This window comes from Galeopterus variegatus, unplaced genomic scaffold (assembly GCF_000696425.1).
Source record: "Galeopterus variegatus unplaced genomic scaffold, G_variegatus-3.0.2 Scaffold1982, whole genome shotgun sequence".
NCBI lineage: Eukaryota > Metazoa > Chordata > Mammalia > Dermoptera > Cynocephalidae > Galeopterus > Galeopterus variegatus.
In genome coordinates this window covers 256,379-264,700 of record NW_007728093.1, presented here as the reverse complement: position 1 = coordinate 264,700, position 8,322 = coordinate 256,379, and positions in this window count along the sequence as shown.

The window sequence follows — 8,322 nt, the reverse complement described above, 5'->3', positions numbered from 1 at the left end:
TCCGTTGCCGGACACGAAAGAAAAAAAAAAAAAAAGAAAATGAATCCATGGAGTAGTGAGCTAGGCTATTCGGATTGAGATGGCCTAGAAAAAAGATTCTGGTTGTAGAATATGGACGGGGCCTTTGGGAATTATTTATAAAGATTAGACCAGGCTGGCCTTAGAATATATCAGTTCCCTGGACTCCTTGAGTCTGATCTGCTTTCTTCAGGCTTCTTCTGGACCTACTAAGCCTTCCTTCTAGCAAAACCTCACAATTCATTCTGTAATGAAGAGTTATTGGCCTGGCTAAAGGAAGGAGTTAGTAGGAAAAACATCTTATCTTTCTAGAGAAGGTCAAGTCTCCAATATGCCCAGGCTCGGCACAGCAATTATAGATACTAGACAAGATGCACTAACTGGCATTTAAAAGATGTTTAAAAGATTTAAAATATAAACCCGGAGATAGTGATTCAGGTCTGGAATGGGGCTTAGGAATCTGTTTTGTTTTGTTTTGTTGCATTCTTTTATTGTGGTAAAATATGCATGATGTAAAATTTACCACTTTAACCATTTTATTATTTAAAGTTTATTTATTAATATATATATTTTTACATTCTATGATGTTGTAGAGCAGTTGGAGGGGAGGGAGAGAGGGGAAAGGGGAAGGAAATGGGATGGAAGAAGGAGGAAGGAGGAGGGGTGGAATTGAGGCATGGGGCACCCCCCTCATTCCTGCATGGGAGATCGGGGGCTTCTAGCAGTGGCTTGGTCATTGCTGAGCTGGGGGCAGATGTCAGAGGGGTGTGGCTGAAGCCCTCACCCCACCCCAACCCCCCAGCTCGGGAGCCCAGGGTGCTTCCTGTGGTGGCTCAGTGGTTGTTGTGGGGCTGGTTGATGGTGTCAGTGAGGCGTGGCTGAGGCCCTTGGTCCCCCACCCTCAAGACTGTTTGTGGGTATCAGGGGGTGTGGCTGAGGCCCCAAGCCCTCCCTCCTCCCTAGCTTGGTAGCCCAGGGGACTTCCAGTCCTTCTAGGTTTTATAGGTGTTCTTCGGTGATGAGAGACCTTTACTAGTTAATATCAAACTTTATCTCTGGTCTGTGGGTATTTTGTTTTTTCTTCCAGTTCTATGTTAGATTATTTGCTGTTCTTACCACTTGTGGGTATTTTGTTTTTTCTTCCAGTTCTATGTTAGATTATTTGCTGTTCTTACCACTTAAAACTCTGCACTGGAACTAATTTGTTGTCCTTTGCTTACTTCTAAAATGGGGGGACTTCCTGTGAGGACTAGTACTTGAGCTCTGTGGTTGAGCTAAATTGCTGCTTTGCTGCTGATTCCCTGGGGAAGGCTTTCTGTGCAGCCCAGTTTTTAATGTTTGACTTTATAGGTACTTCTGGGTCTTGTGAGATCCAGTACATCTGGGTTGTGTAGAAACTCTGATCTGGGCCTGAGTCTTTTCAGCAGACTGCACCCCCTGCAGTTCTATATTCCTGATCAAGTCTCCTCTGAGTGGTCCTGCACTGATTGGGGGGCAGATCAGCTGTCCTTGCTGTGCCCCAGTGTTCCCCTGGTGGCCCATCTCCCCCACCGCCTGTGCTCCAAACACTTCCCATGGGAAGAGCCATGCTCTGGTCCCTTGCAATGACTAACCAGCCTCTGAATGGCTCCTTTTTTTTAGTTGTGGTTCTTTGCTCCTACGGGAGTCCACAGGAACCATTAGTGGTCTTGCTGGCCTGGGAGCCACCAAGGCCCTCTTCTCCCCTGCAACCTCTAAGCAACTCCACCTGAAGGGCACAGCTGTGGCTTTTGCCAACTCCTGCTCTGTGCACTCAGAAGCTCCAGCCTGAAAGTGGCCAGGGCTCAAAAAGCTTGAAGTGGTTCTTTCTCTCATCGTGGCTTCTCTCACCTTCATGCACTCTGTAGGTCTCTCCTCCTCTTCCGCTGAGCTACAGTGGCCCCAGCTTGATTGTCATTGCTTTTTAGTAGTTGTAAATTGGTTGATTTGTGGGAGAGAGTGACGCACTGGGGACCATCTATTCCACCATCTTGACTGGAAGCCCCATTTTAACCATTTTAAAGTATACAATTCTGTGGCATTAAGTACAATCACAATGAGAAATCTGTTTTTAGCAGGCACCCTAGGTGATTCTGATGCAAGCAGGAGTAGACCACACTTTGAATTTGTAGGGTGCCATCTAGTCCACCTCTACATATTTTTTCTGGGGTGAAGTTCTTTTCACATTTAACAACTACCTACATGCTAATGACCCCCAAATATATTGGTAGCCCCACCTCTACTGTTCCAGAGTAATATTTTTCCTGTATTGCAATCACATAATCTAGTTCTTAGGCACCTCAAATTCCAACATGTCCCAAAAGCAAACTCATTACCATCATTCCAAACCTAATCCTGTCTCAATTGGTGGCATCCACTCCTTGCTCAAGCTAGAAACTTCAGTTGACACTTTCCTCACTTACATTCCCCACACTGAAGTAGTCACAAAGTCTGGCGAATTCTACCAATAACAAATCACATTTATTCCATCCATGTGCCTGTCACTTACCAGGGGTTTCTGGGTTGTCATCTACCCTCCAATCCATTCTGCCCTGCAGACACAGGTTATTCATCTGTACAAGTACTTTGCAGATGTGACTAAAGATTAAGGATCTTGAGATGGGGAGATTAACCTGGATGATCAGAATGGGTCGTACATGACATTATAAGGGTCCGTATTAGAGAGAGGCAGGGAGAGATTTGACCACAGGAGATGTAATGACAGAAGCCAGAAGTTGGAGTGATGTGAGAAGGGCTGCAAGCCAAAGAATGTAGGCAGCTTGTAGAAGTCAGAAAAGGCAAGAAAATGTTTTCTCTTAGAGCCTCCAGCAGGAATGTGGCCCTGCTAACACCTTGATTTTAGATCTCTGACCTCCAGAACAGTAAGAGAATACATCTCTGTTGTTTTACACCAAAAAAAAAAAAAAGGTGCCAGAACCCCATCAAAGCCTTGGGGGAAAACAATCAATGAAAGGAATGATACTCCTGGGACTGCATTTCAGGCCCTTCCAGGTTCTTCCAGAGTACTGCTTACAACACTCTTCAGATGATGACCTTGGCTTTTTTCCTAGGAAAACATTAAAATGTGGTTAGGCCAGCGGCAAGGTATTTGCTTTTGTGGTGCTTTCCAGTTTACAAAGACATTTTGACATGTTTTTCATCAATTTCCTCAACCACCCTGCAGGATGAACATCATCATGCTCAAGCCCATTTTACAGATAAGATAATGGAGGTTCTAAGAGGCTAAGAGACTTCTCAAGGCCACATGGCTAACACAGAATAAAGTTCATCTTGAAGGGAATTCTTTTGACTCCAAATCATCTATGTTGCCTCTATATTATGCTGAATTTGTGCCTACCCCTGTGCACTGCATAATGGCCCCAAGAGGTCTAGGTAGAAAACTTTTCAAGGAGGTTTGCAGTGCAAGGACAGTTTAATGAAGAATTTTTACAAGTAACCTCGCCAGATGACAGTCTTTGTCTTATCACCTAATTGATCAGGAATAAGTATAACTATGAAGTAACTTTATTTGGGTCTCTTTTACTATAGTTCCTATTTTCCTTTAACATTCAAGCAATGAATATTTACTGACACCCTCTCCATGCCAGCCCTGGGAATTCTGAGATACCTCAGTTGTTGTCCTGTCCTGGAGGGCTTCATGACCTATAGTGGAGTCGGACACAGAGTCTAACGCTCTATCATGTGCTGAGTGCTACATCAAGATATGTGCAAGGTACTTGGGTTGCACAGTCCTCCCAGTAAGAAAGCTTTCCTAAAGGTGACATAGAGCTGGGCCTTATACAATGAGTAGATTTGTGACAGATTGAGAAGATGGAGAACTCATTAAGGAGTCAAATTGCATAAAATCCATCTCTTAACTTCCCATCTCATGTGTGCCATGGACCTACACTGTACTTATTATTTCTAGAGAGTGGTTACTTACTATTCCCCAATTCCTCCTACATATCCACACTCTAAAACTGTCAGAAAGGTCTTTTGGAAGATCCACATTTTAGTACATTTGCTTTCAATAAACCATATCTGTTTCAAATCAGCTGAGACCTAATGGCCCCCACCTGTATCAAGCAGAGACGCAATTGGTTGGACACAGCAAATGTCCCAAGCAAGTATATATTTGCTTTGGAATCATACACCTCCCTGACTTGTTTGTATGTGAACAAGTGTAATAAGGTTCTTCACCTCTTAATACTTAATACAATCTAAGGTACCCCCAGCACCTTACTAAAGAATAACAGCAAACAGGACACATGAATCTTGCAAAGAGTATCCATAAGATGGAGGAAATCATCCTTACATTTTAAAATTCAAAAAATGCACATTGTAGCAAGCACTTTTGCCTTTGAGAAGTATCATAAATAATTACTCCAGTTTTGAATCACCTTCAGTCTCTAAAGGCATTTCTTAAGTGCTTCTCGGAAATTTAGAAATAGATTCTGAACTAAGTAAAGCTGAATTGGCTCCAGATTTATTAGGAAAAAAATCAGTTCTTATGCAAAACAAAACGTACATATGTGCTTTTATCTGAAAATGAGATAAAGGTTGACTGCAGGGAAGTTAGCATCAACAGGCTGATTTTAAACACCAAGGTCAAGGGTTCAGATTCCCATGCCAGCCAGGCACCAAACAAAACACACAAACAAAAAAACCAAAACAGCCTGATTTTATATTGGCCACAAATCTGAAAAACTGAAGTGTGGTCATAGAGATCCAGAGAATCAGTAGTATTTCTATAATCAGTTCTAGGGTAATAGGCATGAAATAACATGTCATCAATGACCCATCACTTCTGAAATCTTTTATTATACAAACACTGATTGCAGAAAAATTAGAAAATGCAAATCAATGAAAGATGGAAGAAAAAGTTTTCCATATCACTACAACCCAGGGACAACACTGTTAACACTTAAGTGAAATATCCTTCCAGACTGTTTTCTATCCAGAACAAACCTACATAAATTTTTTTCACCACAAAAATCAGATCATACCTTACTATGTGGAAACCTGGGTTTCTTCATTTGGTATCTAGAAACTATCTTTCCACGTCAAGAAATCTTTTTGACTTCTACCTCATTATTTCTCATGACTGCAGGGACTATTTTTTCTGGGGGTGTACCAAAATTTGACCATTCCACTTTCATTAGTATTAATGTTATTTCCAGTTTTTTTGCTATTAGAAATATGCTGTAATGAACTTCCTTTTGATAAATCTTTGCACAGATAGAAGGCTACTTCTAAGCACCACATTCTGGATCTGTGTACATGTGGCATTCAACGGGACATCTCTCTGTAGATGTTCCAAGGCCTCGCAGCTAGATGGTGCCCCTCCCCCAATCTCTAGGGATTAATCCCAGAGTAATCCAGTTTGGATGTACTCTGTGTCCTGATTCTTGCCTTATTTAGGACATCACGAAAATCACAGTAAGAAGGAAGACAGTTAAGCTAGATCCCAAAACTTTACTGAAGTCTGTTTGTCATAAAGTTTAAAAGTAAACATTTTCCATTATTTATTACCACCACATTTGCAGAACCATTTGCTTTCAAGCTTCTTGTCTGGCAGAATTCTGGTTTGCTGTGGGAAAGGATGAAGCAGAACTTTACAAAAGAGCAAAGATCTTTTAGTAACTAAAATGAAACCTACAGTCAAGGCAAACCAGACCTGGGACACAATAACCATTACTTTTATCCACCGTATTTTTATTGTACATTCTCCCACTTTTTTTTTTTACCTCCTTAAAATTTAGATTTATAAGACAGTCAACTTAAATCTTTTTATTAAAGCACTTATTGTCACTGTCCCATTGTGTCTGGAATTTGAAAATATATACCCTGAATATTTGGGGATGAGATTTCTGTTTTTATGTTTTGATCCTACTCCAGAAAAACGAATTTCAACGTGTAATTAAGCATTTCCAGACTTTTAAGATAAAAGGATCCAGTCTTCTTTTCTCCAAATAGTTGGAGATGTAGAATGGAATCCTAAATGGCTATAATTCACATGTTAAAATCCTGCTGAAACATTCTCTCTCCCTGGATTTTGGAAGAGATAAATCATTCAACTGGAACGGCCCCCACAGAATCCAGAACATTCTTGTTAGCCAGCAGATCTTCATTCTAAGGTGCCATAATTCCTAAAATGCTGTTAAGAGCACCAAGTTCCACAACATCTCAGTTGTTAGGAGATCTAGGCTGAGGAGTCACTCCAAACAAGATCAGTTCTTCTATGAAAGGTGCCCTTTGGGGACATTTCCAAGATTGTTTTATACTCAATTAATACTTAGTTCTCTAGGGAACTTGATACTCAACACACTCTCCTTGAAATCAACAGAAACATTTTAGTAAGTTATGCTCTTGGATTTTTCCTGAAACCAGCCTGACAAAAAGTTTTTATGAAGATGAGTTTTAATGCCCTTTAAAAAACTCTATTAAGTACACTGTGAACTGCCAGAATAAGCACACTGAGGCAAGACCTTGTCGGGTGCTGAGACAGATATTAAAACAAGAGTGTCATGATTAAATAAGTTTTTATTGTCACATTTAACTGCTTTGTCAGATATACATTGTAGATTTCAGTATGGCATAAAAATAAAAACATTTTCCTGAATGTCAAAATCTGAACAGAGGAGATGGCAATGGCACTTAAACAAAATTAAATTCACTCTGGTGCTGAAGCAGCTGGTAGGCAGCTGGCAAAAGTGGAACACATCTGCAGACAAAGTGGTCTGCAACATGTCAGATCAAATGGCAGGGGGACAAGGCCAACAAACCCAGGACAGCAGTTAAAATACAGGCCCCCGAAGAGTGGATGTCCAAAGAATGGCAGTTTGAGCATTTTTCAGTCCATTTTATCTGATTTAGTATTGGAACTGAAGCTTGGTGAGTAAACGTCTATCCTATGAAATGAAACTACTTTTTCGGAACCTGGAAGCCTCTCTAACAACTAGTTTTAACTAGTCCTAAGGAAAGGCAGTTAAACTCCAAGTACAGTACTAACTTCACGGGCTGACCTCCTCACATGGTGGGTGGTGCCCCCTGCAAACCAAGAACCCACCATGCTCATGAATGTCCTAGTGGTTCCACACATTCTGGGCAAAACTAGAAAACAAGCACAAATTAAATAAAAAAATAAGTGCGTCCTGACAGTCTCTACACATTCCTTAATTATCTCCCAAAAGGCAACTTAAAAAAAAAAATAAGTATGGTCATTCAGATTTGAAATGAATCTTTATTCACCAAGACTCCCAAACAGTTTAATAAATGTCTTTCCTCCACAAATAAAACTAACACTAGGATTTGTCGGAAGATCTAAATGAATTATATCCCTCACATATGAACTCAGCTAAATCCACTGTTTTTGGAATCTGTTCGTCATAAAACTCAAGTCTGATACATAACTCCTTTCTGTTCTCCACTGCTGTGTGTCCTTCCTTTAAGACTCTAGAACAAAGACCATAAATGTGCTAGCGCAACACAGTAGTCACTGTAATCCACCAAGAGAAAAATAATTAATTTATTTTATGACATACTTATTTGGATGATTACTTACCGGTAATTAGTATTTCTACAAAGACCATAAATGTGCTAGCGCAACACAGTAGTCACTGTAATCCACCAAGAGAAAAATAATTTATTTTATGACATACTTATTTGGATGATTACTTACTGGTAGTTAGTATTTCTACATTTTTTTTTTTAAAGGCAACCATTTTAAGTGACAATACATATCAAGCTAGTAGAAAAAAGTTGAAACAAAGCCCTCTCTTTGAATCTCACAAAGTCATGCAGACAAGAGAAGGTATATCCGATTTGTTCCAATCAGGCTTCTTGGAATTATCAAAATTTCTTTTCTGGCAAAGATGAATTTGGCTCATCATAGAAAGAAGTTCTTTGAAGGCTGCTGCTAAACTCAATTTCCCTTTGAAAAAGTAAATTTCAAGGCATGATAGTGCAAGAGGTAAGTTTTTGATTTATAGAACATTTATAGACTAATTGTGCTTAGTCTCTAATTTCCAATTTATTTTAAAGAACAGAAAGTACACTAATAAGTTTGACTTGCCTTAATTTACCAGTACATCCATGAATCGCATCAGAATTAGGACAATTTGATTATCTTAATGATTCTGTTGTGAAACCTGCACACGGCATCTGAAGGTGAGAACCAACAGATGGAGGCTTCTCCAGTTGTGCACAAGGACTCTCCTCCCGGGAGTCAAGGTATCTAAGAAAGCAGTTCTCCCCGCAGGTTAAGTCTTCAAAAAAAACTCTCTC